We start from the raw sequence: 10,934 nt of genomic DNA, 5'->3' as shown, positions 1-10,934 counted from the left end.
GTAAACAGCACTGACTGTGCCACTGCTCAACTGTCAATCACTGTGCAGACAGTTCAGCTCACAGTGCACAAACCACACTTTCATATTATCACATTACACAGTTGACAAGTTGACAAGTTGAGAGAAAGAAAGAAAGAAAGAAAGTCGAGCAAAGACACCCGCGCTTGACATACACAGCCATGTCTGTGATGGTGTGGATCATCATGTATAAAGGGGGTAGTTGTCACTTGCTCTGCGGCTTACGGCCATACCACCCTGAGCACGCCCGATCTCGGAAGCTAAGCAGGGTCGGGCCTGGTTAGTACTTGAATGGGAGACCGCCTGGGAATACCAGGTGCTGTAAGCTTTTTCACTTTTCTGTGCAAACAACAGAGGACGCTGCTGCTTCAGTAAACAGCACTGACTGTGCCACTGCTCAACTGGCAGTCACTGTGCAGACAGTTCAGCTCACAGTGCACAAACCACACTTTCATATTATCACATTACACAGTTGACAAGTTGAGAGAAAGAAAGAAAGAAAGAAAGTCGAGCAAAGACACCCGCGCTTGACATACACAGCCATGTCTGTGATGGTGTGGATCATCATGTATAAAGGGGGTAGTTGTCACTTGCTCTGCGGCTTACGGCCATACCACCCTGAGCACGCCCGATCTCGTCCGATCTCGGAAGCTAAGCAGGGTCGGGCCTGGTTAGTACTTGGATGGGAGACCGCCTGGGAATACCAGGTGCTGTAAGCTTTTTCACTTTTCTGTGCAAACAACAGAGGACGCTGCTGCTTCAGTAAACAGCACTGACTGTGCCACTGCTCAACTGTCAATCACTGTGCAGACAGTTCAGCTCACAGTGCACAAACCACACTTTCATATTATCACATTACACAGTTGACAAGTTGAGAGAAAGAAAGAAAGAAAGAAAGTCGAGCAAAGACACCCGCGCTTGACATACACAGCCATGTCTGTGATGGTGTGGATCATCATGTATAAAGGGGGTAGTTGTCACTTGCTCTGCGGCTTACGGCCATACCACCCTGAGCACGCCCGATCTCGTCCGATCTCGGAAGCTAAGCAGGGTCGGGCCTGGTTAGTACTTGGATGGGAGACCGCCTGGGAATACCAGGTGCTGTAAGCTTTTTCACTTTTCTGTGCAAACAACAGAGGACGCTGCTGCTTCAGTAAACAGCACTGACTGTGCCACTGCTCAACTGTCAATCACTGTGCAGACAGTTCAGCTCACAGTGCACAAACCACACTTTCATATTATCACATTACACAGTTGACAAGTTGAGAGAAAGAAAGAAAGAAAGAAAGTCGAGCAAAGACACCCGCGCTTGACATACACAGCCATGTCTGTGATGGTGTGGATCATCATGTATAAAGGGGGTAGTTGTCACTTGCTCTGCGGCTTACGGCCATACCACCCTGAGCACGCCCGATCTTGTCCGATCTCGGAAGCTAAGCAGGGTCGGGCCTGGTTAGTACTTGGATGGGAGACCGCCTGGGAATACCAGGTGCTGTAAGCTTTTTCACTTTTCTGTGCAAACAACAGAGGACGCTGCTGCTTCAGTAAACAGCACTGACTGTGCCACTGCTCAACTGTCAATCACTGTGCAGACAGTTCAGCTCACAGTGCACAAACCACACTTTCATATTATCACATTACACAGTTGACAAGTTGAGAGAAAGAAAGAAAGAAAGAAAGTCGAGCAAAGACACCCGCGCTTGACATACACAGCCATGTCTGTGATGGTGTGGATCATCATGTATAAAGGGGGTAGTTGTCACTTGCTCTGCGGCTTACGGCCATACCACCCTGAGCACGCCCGATCTCGTCCGATCTCGGAAGCTAAGCAGGGTCGGGCCTGGTTAGTACTTGGGTGGGAGACCGCCTGGGAATACCAGGTGCTGTAAGCTTTTTCACTTTTCTGTGCAAACAACAGAGGACGCTGCTGCTTCAGTAAACAGCACTGACTGTGCCACTGCTCAACTGTCAATCACTGTGCAGACAGTTCAGCTCACAGTGCACAAACCACACTTTCATATTATCACATTACACAGTTGACAAGTTGACAAGTTGAGAGAAAGAAAGAAAGAAAGAAAGTCGAGCAAAGACACCCGCGCTTGACATACACAGCCATGTCTGTGATGGTGTGGATCATCATGTATAAAGGGGGTAGTTGTCACTTGCTCTGCGGCTTACGGCCATACCACCCTGAGCACGCCCGATCTCGGAAGCTAAGCAGGGTCGGGCCTGGTTAGTACTTGAATGGGAGACCGCCTGGGAATACCAGGTGCTGTAAGCTTTTTCACTTTTCTGTGCAAACAACAGAGGACGCTGCTGCTTCAGTAAACAGCACTGACTGTGCCACTGCTCAACTGGCAGTCACTGTGCAGACAGTTCAGCTCACAGTGCACAAACCACACTTTCATATTATCACATTACACAGTTGACAAGTTGAGAGAAAGAAAGAAAGAAAGAAAGTCGAGCAAAGACACCCGCGCTTGACATACACAGCCATGTCTGTGATGGTGTGGATCATCATGTATAAAGGGGGTAGTTGTCACTTGCTCTCCGGCTTACGGCCATACCACCCTGAGCACGCCCGATCTCGTCAGATCTCGGAAGCTAAGCAGGGTCGGGCCTGGTTAGTACTTGGATGGGAGACCGCCTGGGAATACCAGGTGCTGTAAGCTTTTTCACTTTTCTGTGCAAACAACAGAGGACGCTGCTGCTTCAGTAAACAGCACTGACTGTGCCACTGCTCAACTGTCAATCACTGTGCAGACAGTTCAGCTCACAGTGCACAAACCACACTTTCATATTATCACATTACACAGTTGACAAGTTGACAAGTTGAGAGAAAGAAAGAAAGAAAGAAAGTCGAGCAAAGACACCCGCGCTTGACATACACAGCCATGTCTGTGATGGTGTGGATCATCATGTATAAAGGGGGTAGTTGTCACTTGCTCTGCGGCTTACGGCCATACCACCCTGAGCAAGCCCGATCTCGTCCGATCTCGGAAGCTAAGCAGGGTCGGGCCTGGTTAGTACTTGGATGGGAGACCGCCTGGGAATACCAGGTGCTGTAAGCTTTTTCACTTTTCTGTGCAAACAACAGAGGACGCTGCTGCTTCAGTAAACAGCACTGACTGTGCCACTGCTCAACTGTCAATCACTGTGCAGACAGTTCAGCTCACAGTGCACAAACCACACTTTCATATTATCACATTACACAGTTGACAAGTTGACAAGTTGAGAGAAAGAAAGAAAAAAAGAAAGTCAAGCAAAGACACCCGCGCTTGACGTACACAGCCATGTCTGTGATGGTGTGGATCATCATGTATAAAGGGGGTAGTTGTCACTTGCTCTCCGGCTTACAGCCATACCACCCTGAGCACGCCCGATCTCGTCTGATCTAGGAAGCTAAGCAGGGTCGGGCCTGGTTAGTACTTGGATGGGAGACCGCCTGGGAATACCAGGTGCTGTAAGCTTTTTCACTTTTCTGTGCAAACAACAGAGGACGCTGCTGCTTCAGTAAACAGCACTGACTGTGCCACTGCTCAACTGTCAATCACTGTGCAGACAGTTCAGCTCACAGTGCACAAACCACACTTTCATATTTTCACATTACACAGTTGACAAGTTGAGAGAAAGAAAGAAAGAAAGAAAGTCGAGCAAAGACACCCGCGCTTGACATACACAGCCATGTCTGTGATGGTGTGGATCATCATGTATAAAGGGGGTAGTTGTCACTTGCTCTGCGGCTTACGGCCATACCACCCTGAGCACGCCCGATCTCGTCCGATCTCGGAAGTTAAGCAGGGTCGGGCCTGGTTAGTACTTGGATGGGAGACCGCCTGGGAATACCAGGTGCTGTAAGCTTTTTCACTTTTCTGTGCAAACAACAGAGGACGCTGCTGCTTCAGTAAACAGCACTGACTGTGCCACTGCTCAACTGTCAATCACTGTGCAGACAGTTCAGCTCACAGTGCACAAACCACACTTTCATATTATCACATTACACAGTTGACAAGTTGAGAGAAAGAAAGAAAGAAAGAAAGTCGAGCAAAGACACCCGCGCTTGACATACACAGCCATGTCTGTGATGGTGTGGATCATCATGTATAAAGGGGGTAGTTGTCACTTGCTCTGCGGCTTACGGCCATACCACCCTGAGCACGCCCGATCTCGTCCGATCTCGGAAGCTAAGCAGGGTCGGGCCTGGTTAGTACTTGGATGGGAGACCGCCTGGGAATACCAGGTGCTGTAAGCTTTTTCACTTTTCTGTGCAAACAACAGAGGACGCTGCTGCTTCAGTAAACAGCACTGACTGTGCCACTGCTCAACTGTCAATCACTGTGCAGACAGTTCAGCTCACAGTGCACAAACCACACTTTCATATTATCACATTACACAGTTGACAAGTTGAGAGAAAGAAAGAAAGAAAGAAAGTCGAGCAAAGACACCCGCGCTTGACATACGCAGCCATGTCTGTGATGGTGTGGATCATCATGTATAAAGGGGGTAGTTGTCACTTGCTCTGCGGCTTACGGCCATACCACCCTGAGCACGCCTGATCTCGGAAGCTAAGCAGGGTCGGGCCTGGTTAGTACTTGGATGGGAGACCGCCTGGGAATACCAGGTGCTGTAAGCTTTTTCACTTTTCTGTGCAAACAACAGAGGACGCTGCTGCTTCAGTAAACAGCACTGACTGTGCCACTGCTCAACTGTCAATCACTGTGCAGACAGTTCAGCTCACAGTGCACAAACCACACTTTCATATTATCACATTACACAGTTGACAAGTTGAGAGAAAGAAAGAAAGAAAGAAAGTCGAGCAAAGACACCCGCGCTTGACATACACAGCCATGTCTGTGATGGTGTGGATCATCATGTATAAAGGGGGTAGTTGTCACTTGCTCTGCGGCTTACGGCCATACCACCCTGAGCACGCCCGATCTTGTCCGATCTCGGAAGCTAAGCAGGGTCGGGCCTGGTTAGTACTTGGATGGGAGACCGCCTGGGAATACCAGGTGCTGTAAGCTTTTTCACTTTTCTGTGCAAACAACAGAGGACGCTGCTGCTTCAGTAAACAGCACTGACTGTGCCACTGCTCAACTGTCAATCACTGTGCAGACAGTTCAGCTCACAGTGCACAAACCACACTTTCATATTATCACATTACACAGTTGACAAGTTGAGAGAAAGAAAGAAAGAAAGAAAGTCGAGCAAAGACACCCGCGCTTGACATACGCAGCCATGTCTGTGATGGTGTGGATCATCATGTATAAAGGGGGTAGTTGTCACTTGCTCTGCGGCTTACGGCCATACCACCCTGAGCACGCCCGATCTCGGAAGCTAAGCAGGGTCGGGCCTGGTTAGTACTTGGATGGGAGACCGCCTGGGAATACCAGGTGCTGTAAGCTTTTTCACTTTTCTGTGCAAACAACAGAGGACGCTGCTGCTTCAGTAAACAGCACTGACTGTGCCACTGCTCAACTGTCAATCACTGTGCAGACAGTTCAGCTCACAGTGCACAAACCACACTTTCATATTATCACATTACACAGTTGACAAGTTGAGAGAAAGAAAGAAAGAAAGAAAGTCGAGCAAAGACACCCGCGCTTGACATACACAGCCATGTCTGTGATGGTGTGGATCATCATGTATAAAGGGGGTAGTTGTCACTTGCTCTGCGGCTTACGGCCATACCACCCTGAGCACGCCCGATCTCGTCCGATCTCGGAAGCTAAGCAAGGTCGGGCCTGGTTAGTAATTGGGTGGGAGACCGCCTGGGAATACCAGGTGCTGTAAGCTTTTTCACTTTTCTGTGCAAACAACAGAGGACGCTGCTGCTTCAGTAAACAGCACTGACTGTGCCACTGCTCAACTGGCAGTCACTGTGCAGACAGTTCAGCTCACAGTGCACAAACCACACTTTCATATTATAACATTACACAGTTGACAAGTTGAGAGAAAGAAAGAAAGAAAGAAAGTCGAGCAAAGACACCCGCGCTTGACATACACAGCCATGTCTGTGATGGTGTGGATCATCATGTATAAAGGGGGTAGTTGTCACTTGCTCTGCGGCTTACGGCCATACCACCCTGAGCACGCCCAATCTCGTCCGATCTCGGAAGCTAAGCAGGGTCGGGCCTGGTTAGTACTTGGATGGGAGACCGCCTGGGAATACCAGGTGCTGTAAGCTTTTTCACTTTTCTGTGCAAACAACAGAGGACGCTGCTGCTTCAGTAAACAGCACTGACTGTGCCACTGCTCAACTGTCAATCACTGTGCAGACAGTTCAGCTCACAGTGCACAAACCACACTTTCATATTATCACATTACACAGTTGACAAGTTGAGAGAAAGAAAGAAAGAAAGAAAGTCGAGCAAAGACACCCGCGCTTGACATACACAGCCATGTCTGTGATGGTGTGGATCATCATGTATAAAGGGGGTAGTTGTCACTTTCTCTGCGGCTTACGGCCATACCACCCTGAGCACGCCCGATCTCGTCCGATCTCGGAAGCTAAGCAGGGTCGGGCCTGGTTAGTACTTGGATGGGAGACCGCCTGGGAATACCAGGTGCTGTAAGCTTTTTCACTTTTCTGTGCAAACAACAGAGGACGCTGCTGCTTCAGTAAACAGCACTGACTGTGCCACTGCTCAACTGTCAATCACTGTGCAGACAGTTCAGCTCACAGTGCACAAACCACACTTTCATATTATCACATTACACAGTTGACAAGTTGACAAGTTGAGAGAAAGAAAGAAAAAAAGAAAGTCAAGCAAAGACACCCGCGCTTGACGTACACAGCCATGTCTGTGATGGTGTGGATCATCATGTATAAAGGGGGTAGTTGTCACTTGCTCTCCGGCTTACGGCCATACCACCCTGAGCACGCCCGATCTCGTCCGATCTAGGAAGCTAAGCAGGGTCGGGCCTGTTTAGTACTTGGATGGGAGACCGCCTGGGAATACCAGGTGCTGTAAGCTTTTTCACTTTTCTGTGCAAACAACAGAGGACGCTGCTGCTTCAGTAAACAGCACTGACTGTGCCACTGCTCAACTGTCAATCACTGTGCAGACAGTTCAGCTCACAGTGCACAAACCACACTTTCATATTTTCACATTACACAGTTGACAAGTTGAGAGAAAGAAAGAAAGAAAGAAAGTCGAGCAAAGACACCCGCGCTTGACATACACAGCCATGTCTGTGATGGTGTGGATCATCATGTATAAAGGGGGTAGTTGTCACTTGCTCTGCGGCTTACGGCCATACCACCCTGAGCACGCCCGATCTCGTCCGATCTCGGAAGTTAAGCAGGGTCGGGCCTGGTTAGTACTTGGATGGGAGACCGCCTGGGAATACCAGGTGCTGTAAGCTTTTTCACTTTTCTGTGCAAACAACAGAGGACGCTGCTGCTTCAGTAAACAGCACTGACTGTGCCACTGCTCAACTGTCAATCACTGTGCAGACAGTTCAGCTCACAGTGCACAAACCACACTTTCATATTATCACATTACACAGTTGACAAGTTGAGAGAAAGAAAGAAAGAAAGAAAGTCGAGCAAAGACACCCGCGCTTGACATACACAGCCATGTCTGTGATGGTGTGGATCATCATGTATAAAGGGGGTAGTTGTCACTTGCTCTGCGGCTTACGGCCATACCACCCTGAGCACGCCCGATCTCGTCCGATCTCGGAAGCTAAGCAGGGTCGGGCCTGGTTAGTACTTGGATGGGAGACCGCCTGGGAATACCAGGTGCTGTAAGCTTTTTCACTTTTCTGTGCAAACAACAGAGGACGCTGCTGCTTCAGTAAACAGCACTGACTGTGCCACTGCTCAACTGTCAATCACTGTGCAGACAGTTCAGCTCACAGTGCACAAACCACACTTTCATATTATCACATTACACAGTTGACAAGTTGAGAGAAAGAAAGAAAGAAAGAAAGTCGAGCAAAGACACCCGCGCTTGACATACGCAGCCATGTCTGTGATGGTGTGGATCATCATGTATAAAGGGGGTAGTTGTCACTTGCTCTGCGGCTTACGGCCATACCACCCTGAGCACGCCCGATCTCGGAAGCTAAGCAGGGTCGGGCCTGGTTAGTACTTGGATGGGAGACCGCCTGGGAATACCAGGTGCTGTAAGCTTTTTCACTTTTCTGTGCAAACAACAGAGGACGCTGCTGCTTCAGTAAACAGCACTGACTGTGCCACTGCTCAACTGTCAATCACTGTGCAGACAGTTCAGCTCACAGTGCACAAACCACACTTTCATATTATCACATTACACAGTTGACAAGTTGAGAGAAAGAAAGAAAGAAAGAAAGTCGAGCAAAGACACCCGCGCTTGACATACACAGCCATGTCTGTGATGGTGTGGATCATCATGTATAAAGGGGGTAGTTGTCACTTGCTCTGCGGCTTACGGCCATACCACCCTGAGCACGCCAGATCTCGGAAGCTAAGCAGGGTCGGGTCTGGTTAGTACTTGGATGGGAGACCGCCTGGGAATACCAGGTGCTGTAAGCTTTTTCACTTTTCTGTGCAAACAACAGAGGACGCTGCTGCTTCAGTAAACAGCACTGACTGTGCCACTGCTCAACTGTCAATCACTGTGCAGACAGTTCAGCTCACAGTGCACAAACCACACTTTCATATTTTCACATTACACAGTTGACAAGTTGAGAGAAAGAAAGAAAGAAAGAAAGTCGAGCAAAGACACCCGCGCTTGACATACACAGCCATGTCTGTGATGGTGTGGATCATCATGTATAAAGGGGGTAGTTGTCACTTGCTCTGCGGCTTACGGCCATACCACCCTGAGCACGCCCGATCTCGTTCGATCTCGGAAGCTAAGCAGGGTCGGGCCTGGTTAGTACTTGGATGGGAGACCGCCTGGGAATACCAGGTGCTGTAAGCTTTTTCACTTTTCTGTGCAAACAACAGAGGACGCTGCTGCTTCAGTAAACAGCACTGACTGTGCCACTGCTCAACTGTCAATCACTGTGCAGACAGTTCAGCTCACAGTGCACAAACCACACTTTCATATTTTCACATTACACAGTTGACAAGTTGACAAGTTGAGAGAAAGAAAGAAAGAAAGAAAGTCGAGCAAAGACACCCGCGCTTGACATACACAGCCATGTCTGTGATGGTGTGGATCATCATGTATAAAGGGGGTAGTTGTCACTTGCTCTGCGGCTTACGGCCATACCACCCTGAGCACGCCCGATCTTGTCCGATCTCGGAAGCTAAGCAGGGTTGGGCCTGGTTAGTACTTGGATGGGAGACCGCCTGGGAATACCAGGTGCTGTAAGCTTTTTCACTTTTCTGTGCAAACAACAGAGGACGCTGCTGCTTCAGTAAACAGCACTGACTGTGCCACTGCTCAACTGTCAATCACTGTGCAGACAGTTCAGCTCACAGTGCACAAACCACACTTTCATATTATCACATTACACAGTTGACAAGTTGAGAGAAAGAAAGAAAGAAAGAAAGTCGAGCAAAGACACCCGCGCTTGACATACACAGCCATGTCTGTGATGGTGTGGATCATCATGTATAAAGGGGGTAGTTGTCACTTGCTCTGCGGCTTACGGCCATACCACCCTGAGCACGCCCGATCTCGGAAGCTAAGCAGGGTCGGGCCTGGTTAGTACTTGGATGGGAGACCGCCTGGGAATACCAGGTGCTGTAAGCTTTTTCACTTTTCTGTGCAAACAACAGAGGACGCTGCTGCTTCAGTAAACAGCACTGACTGTGCCACTGCTCAACTGTCAATCACTGTGCAGACAGTTCAGCTCACAGTGCACAAACCACACTTTCATATTATCACATTACACAGTTGACAAGTTGAGAGAAAGAAAGAAAGAAAGAAAGTCGAGCAAAGACACCCGCGCTTGACATACACAGCCATGTCTGTGATGGTGTGGATCATCATGTATAAAGGGGGTAGTTGTCACTTGCTCTGCGGCTTACGGCCATACCACCCTGAGCACGCCCGATCTCGTCCGATCTCGGAAGCTAAGCAAGGTCGGGCCTGGTTAGTACTTGGGTGGGAGACCGCCTGGGAATACCAGGTGCTGTAAGCTTTTTCACTTTTCTGTGCAAACAACAGAGGACGCTGCTGCTTCAGTAAACAGCACTGACTGTGCCACTGCTCAACTGTCAATCACTGTGCAGACAGTTCAGCTCACAGTGCACAAACCACACTTTCATATTATCACATTACACAGTTGACAAGTTGAGAGAAAGAAAGAAAGAAAGAAAGTCGAGCAAAGACACCCGCGCTTGACATACACAGCCATGTCTGTGATGGTGTGGATCATCATGTATAAAGGGGGTAGTTGTCACTTGCTCTGCGGCTTACGGCCATACCACCCTGAGCACGCCCGATCTCGTCCGATCTCGGAAGCTAAGCAGGGTCGGGCCTGGTTAGTACTTGGATGGGAGACCGCCTGGGAATACCAGGTGCTGTAAGCTTTTTCACTTTTCTGTGCAAACAACAGAGGACGCTGCTGCTTCAGTAAACAGCACTGACTGTGCCACTGCTCAACTGTCAATCACTGTGCAGACAGTTCAGCTCACAGTGCACAAACCACACTTTCATATTATCACATTACACAGTTGACAAGTTGAGAGAAAGAAAGAAAGAAAGAAAGTCGAGCAAAGACACCCGTGCTTGACATACACAGCCATGTCTGTGATGGTGTGGATCATCATGTATAAAGGGGGTAGTTGTCACTTTCTCTGCGGCTTACGGCCATACCACCCTGAGCACGCCCGATCTCGTCCGATCTCGGAAGCTAAGCAGGGTCGGGCCTGGTTAGTACTTGGATGGGAGACCGCCTGGGAATACCAGGTGCTGTAAGCTTTTTCACTTTTCTGTGCAAACAACAGAGGACGCTGCTGCTTCAGTAAACAG

The 10,934-nt window shown here is 49.1% G+C and overlaps 21 non-coding genes and 7 pseudogenes across 21 annotated transcripts; all 28 read left to right on the top strand.

Annotated features, from left to right (window-relative positions):
• Positions 1-237: 237 nt before the first annotated feature.
• On the top strand, positions 238-346 carry LOC139616230 (5S ribosomal RNA; annotated as a pseudogene).
• Positions 347-618: 272 nt separating this feature from the next.
• LOC139616498 (5S ribosomal RNA) lies at positions 619-737 on the top strand. Its single transcript, XR_011688162.1, has one exon. It is a non-coding gene; the product is annotated as a 5S ribosomal RNA (ribosomal RNA).
• Positions 738-1,009: 272 nt separating this feature from the next.
• Positions 1,010-1,128, top strand: LOC139616497 (5S ribosomal RNA). The gene has a single exon (XR_011688161.1). It is a non-coding gene; the product is annotated as a 5S ribosomal RNA (ribosomal RNA).
• A 272-nt stretch (positions 1,129-1,400) lies between these two features.
• On the top strand, positions 1,401-1,519 carry LOC139615895 (5S ribosomal RNA). Its single transcript, XR_011687759.1, has one exon. It is a non-coding gene; the product is annotated as a 5S ribosomal RNA (ribosomal RNA).
• Positions 1,520-1,791: 272 nt separating this feature from the next.
• On the top strand, positions 1,792-1,910 carry LOC139615710 (5S ribosomal RNA). Its single transcript, XR_011687584.1, has one exon. It is a non-coding gene; the product is annotated as a 5S ribosomal RNA (ribosomal RNA).
• A 280-nt stretch (positions 1,911-2,190) lies between these two features.
• LOC139616229 (5S ribosomal RNA) lies at positions 2,191-2,299 on the top strand (annotated as a pseudogene).
• Positions 2,300-2,571: 272 nt separating this feature from the next.
• On the top strand, positions 2,572-2,690 carry LOC139615630 (5S ribosomal RNA). Its single transcript, XR_011687508.1, has one exon. It is a non-coding gene; the product is annotated as a 5S ribosomal RNA (ribosomal RNA).
• Positions 2,691-2,970: 280 nt separating this feature from the next.
• Positions 2,971-3,089, top strand: LOC139615910 (5S ribosomal RNA). Its single transcript, XR_011687773.1, has one exon. It is a non-coding gene; the product is annotated as a 5S ribosomal RNA (ribosomal RNA).
• A 280-nt stretch (positions 3,090-3,369) lies between these two features.
• On the top strand, positions 3,370-3,488 carry LOC139616036 (5S ribosomal RNA). Its single transcript, XR_011687898.1, has one exon. It is a non-coding gene; the product is annotated as a 5S ribosomal RNA (ribosomal RNA).
• Positions 3,489-3,760: 272 nt separating this feature from the next.
• LOC139616344 (5S ribosomal RNA) lies at positions 3,761-3,879 on the top strand. The gene has a single exon (XR_011688014.1). It is a non-coding gene; the product is annotated as a 5S ribosomal RNA (ribosomal RNA).
• A 272-nt stretch (positions 3,880-4,151) lies between these two features.
• On the top strand, positions 4,152-4,270 carry LOC139616496 (5S ribosomal RNA). The gene has a single exon (XR_011688160.1). It is a non-coding gene; the product is annotated as a 5S ribosomal RNA (ribosomal RNA).
• Positions 4,271-4,542: 272 nt separating this feature from the next.
• Positions 4,543-4,651, top strand: LOC139616258 (5S ribosomal RNA; annotated as a pseudogene).
• A 272-nt stretch (positions 4,652-4,923) lies between these two features.
• Positions 4,924-5,042, top strand: LOC139615894 (5S ribosomal RNA). Its single transcript, XR_011687758.1, has one exon. It is a non-coding gene; the product is annotated as a 5S ribosomal RNA (ribosomal RNA).
• A 272-nt stretch (positions 5,043-5,314) lies between these two features.
• On the top strand, positions 5,315-5,423 carry LOC139616144 (5S ribosomal RNA; annotated as a pseudogene).
• Positions 5,424-5,695: 272 nt separating this feature from the next.
• On the top strand, positions 5,696-5,814 carry LOC139616086 (5S ribosomal RNA). The gene has a single exon (XR_011687945.1). It is a non-coding gene; the product is annotated as a 5S ribosomal RNA (ribosomal RNA).
• A 272-nt stretch (positions 5,815-6,086) lies between these two features.
• LOC139616007 (5S ribosomal RNA) lies at positions 6,087-6,205 on the top strand. The gene has a single exon (XR_011687870.1). It is a non-coding gene; the product is annotated as a 5S ribosomal RNA (ribosomal RNA).
• Positions 6,206-6,477: 272 nt separating this feature from the next.
• On the top strand, positions 6,478-6,596 carry LOC139616494 (5S ribosomal RNA). Its single transcript, XR_011688159.1, has one exon. It is a non-coding gene; the product is annotated as a 5S ribosomal RNA (ribosomal RNA).
• A 280-nt stretch (positions 6,597-6,876) lies between these two features.
• LOC139616060 (5S ribosomal RNA) lies at positions 6,877-6,995 on the top strand. The gene has a single exon (XR_011687921.1). It is a non-coding gene; the product is annotated as a 5S ribosomal RNA (ribosomal RNA).
• Positions 6,996-7,267: 272 nt separating this feature from the next.
• On the top strand, positions 7,268-7,386 carry LOC139615503 (5S ribosomal RNA). The gene has a single exon (XR_011687387.1). It is a non-coding gene; the product is annotated as a 5S ribosomal RNA (ribosomal RNA).
• Positions 7,387-7,658: 272 nt separating this feature from the next.
• Positions 7,659-7,777, top strand: LOC139616493 (5S ribosomal RNA). The gene has a single exon (XR_011688158.1). It is a non-coding gene; the product is annotated as a 5S ribosomal RNA (ribosomal RNA).
• Positions 7,778-8,049: 272 nt separating this feature from the next.
• Positions 8,050-8,158, top strand: LOC139616142 (5S ribosomal RNA; annotated as a pseudogene).
• A 272-nt stretch (positions 8,159-8,430) lies between these two features.
• Positions 8,431-8,539, top strand: LOC139616303 (5S ribosomal RNA; annotated as a pseudogene).
• A 272-nt stretch (positions 8,540-8,811) lies between these two features.
• LOC139615735 (5S ribosomal RNA) lies at positions 8,812-8,930 on the top strand. Its single transcript, XR_011687608.1, has one exon. It is a non-coding gene; the product is annotated as a 5S ribosomal RNA (ribosomal RNA).
• Positions 8,931-9,210: 280 nt separating this feature from the next.
• LOC139615831 (5S ribosomal RNA) lies at positions 9,211-9,329 on the top strand. The gene has a single exon (XR_011687698.1). It is a non-coding gene; the product is annotated as a 5S ribosomal RNA (ribosomal RNA).
• A 272-nt stretch (positions 9,330-9,601) lies between these two features.
• Positions 9,602-9,710, top strand: LOC139616141 (5S ribosomal RNA; annotated as a pseudogene).
• Positions 9,711-9,982: 272 nt separating this feature from the next.
• Positions 9,983-10,101, top strand: LOC139615929 (5S ribosomal RNA). The gene has a single exon (XR_011687795.1). It is a non-coding gene; the product is annotated as a 5S ribosomal RNA (ribosomal RNA).
• A 272-nt stretch (positions 10,102-10,373) lies between these two features.
• Positions 10,374-10,492, top strand: LOC139616492 (5S ribosomal RNA). The gene has a single exon (XR_011688157.1). It is a non-coding gene; the product is annotated as a 5S ribosomal RNA (ribosomal RNA).
• A 272-nt stretch (positions 10,493-10,764) lies between these two features.
• Positions 10,765-10,883, top strand: LOC139616491 (5S ribosomal RNA). Its single transcript, XR_011688156.1, has one exon. It is a non-coding gene; the product is annotated as a 5S ribosomal RNA (ribosomal RNA).
• The last annotated feature ends 51 nt before the right edge of the window (positions 10,884-10,934 follow it).

Source organism: Trachinotus anak, unplaced genomic scaffold, assembly GCF_046630095.1.
Source record: "Trachinotus anak isolate AG129_WGS33_773 ecotype Australia unplaced genomic scaffold, CSIRO_AGI_Tana_v1 ptg000056l, whole genome shotgun sequence".
NCBI lineage: Eukaryota > Metazoa > Chordata > Actinopteri > Carangiformes > Carangidae > Trachinotus > Trachinotus anak.
This window is presented reverse-complemented; position numbering and strand designations above follow the sequence as displayed.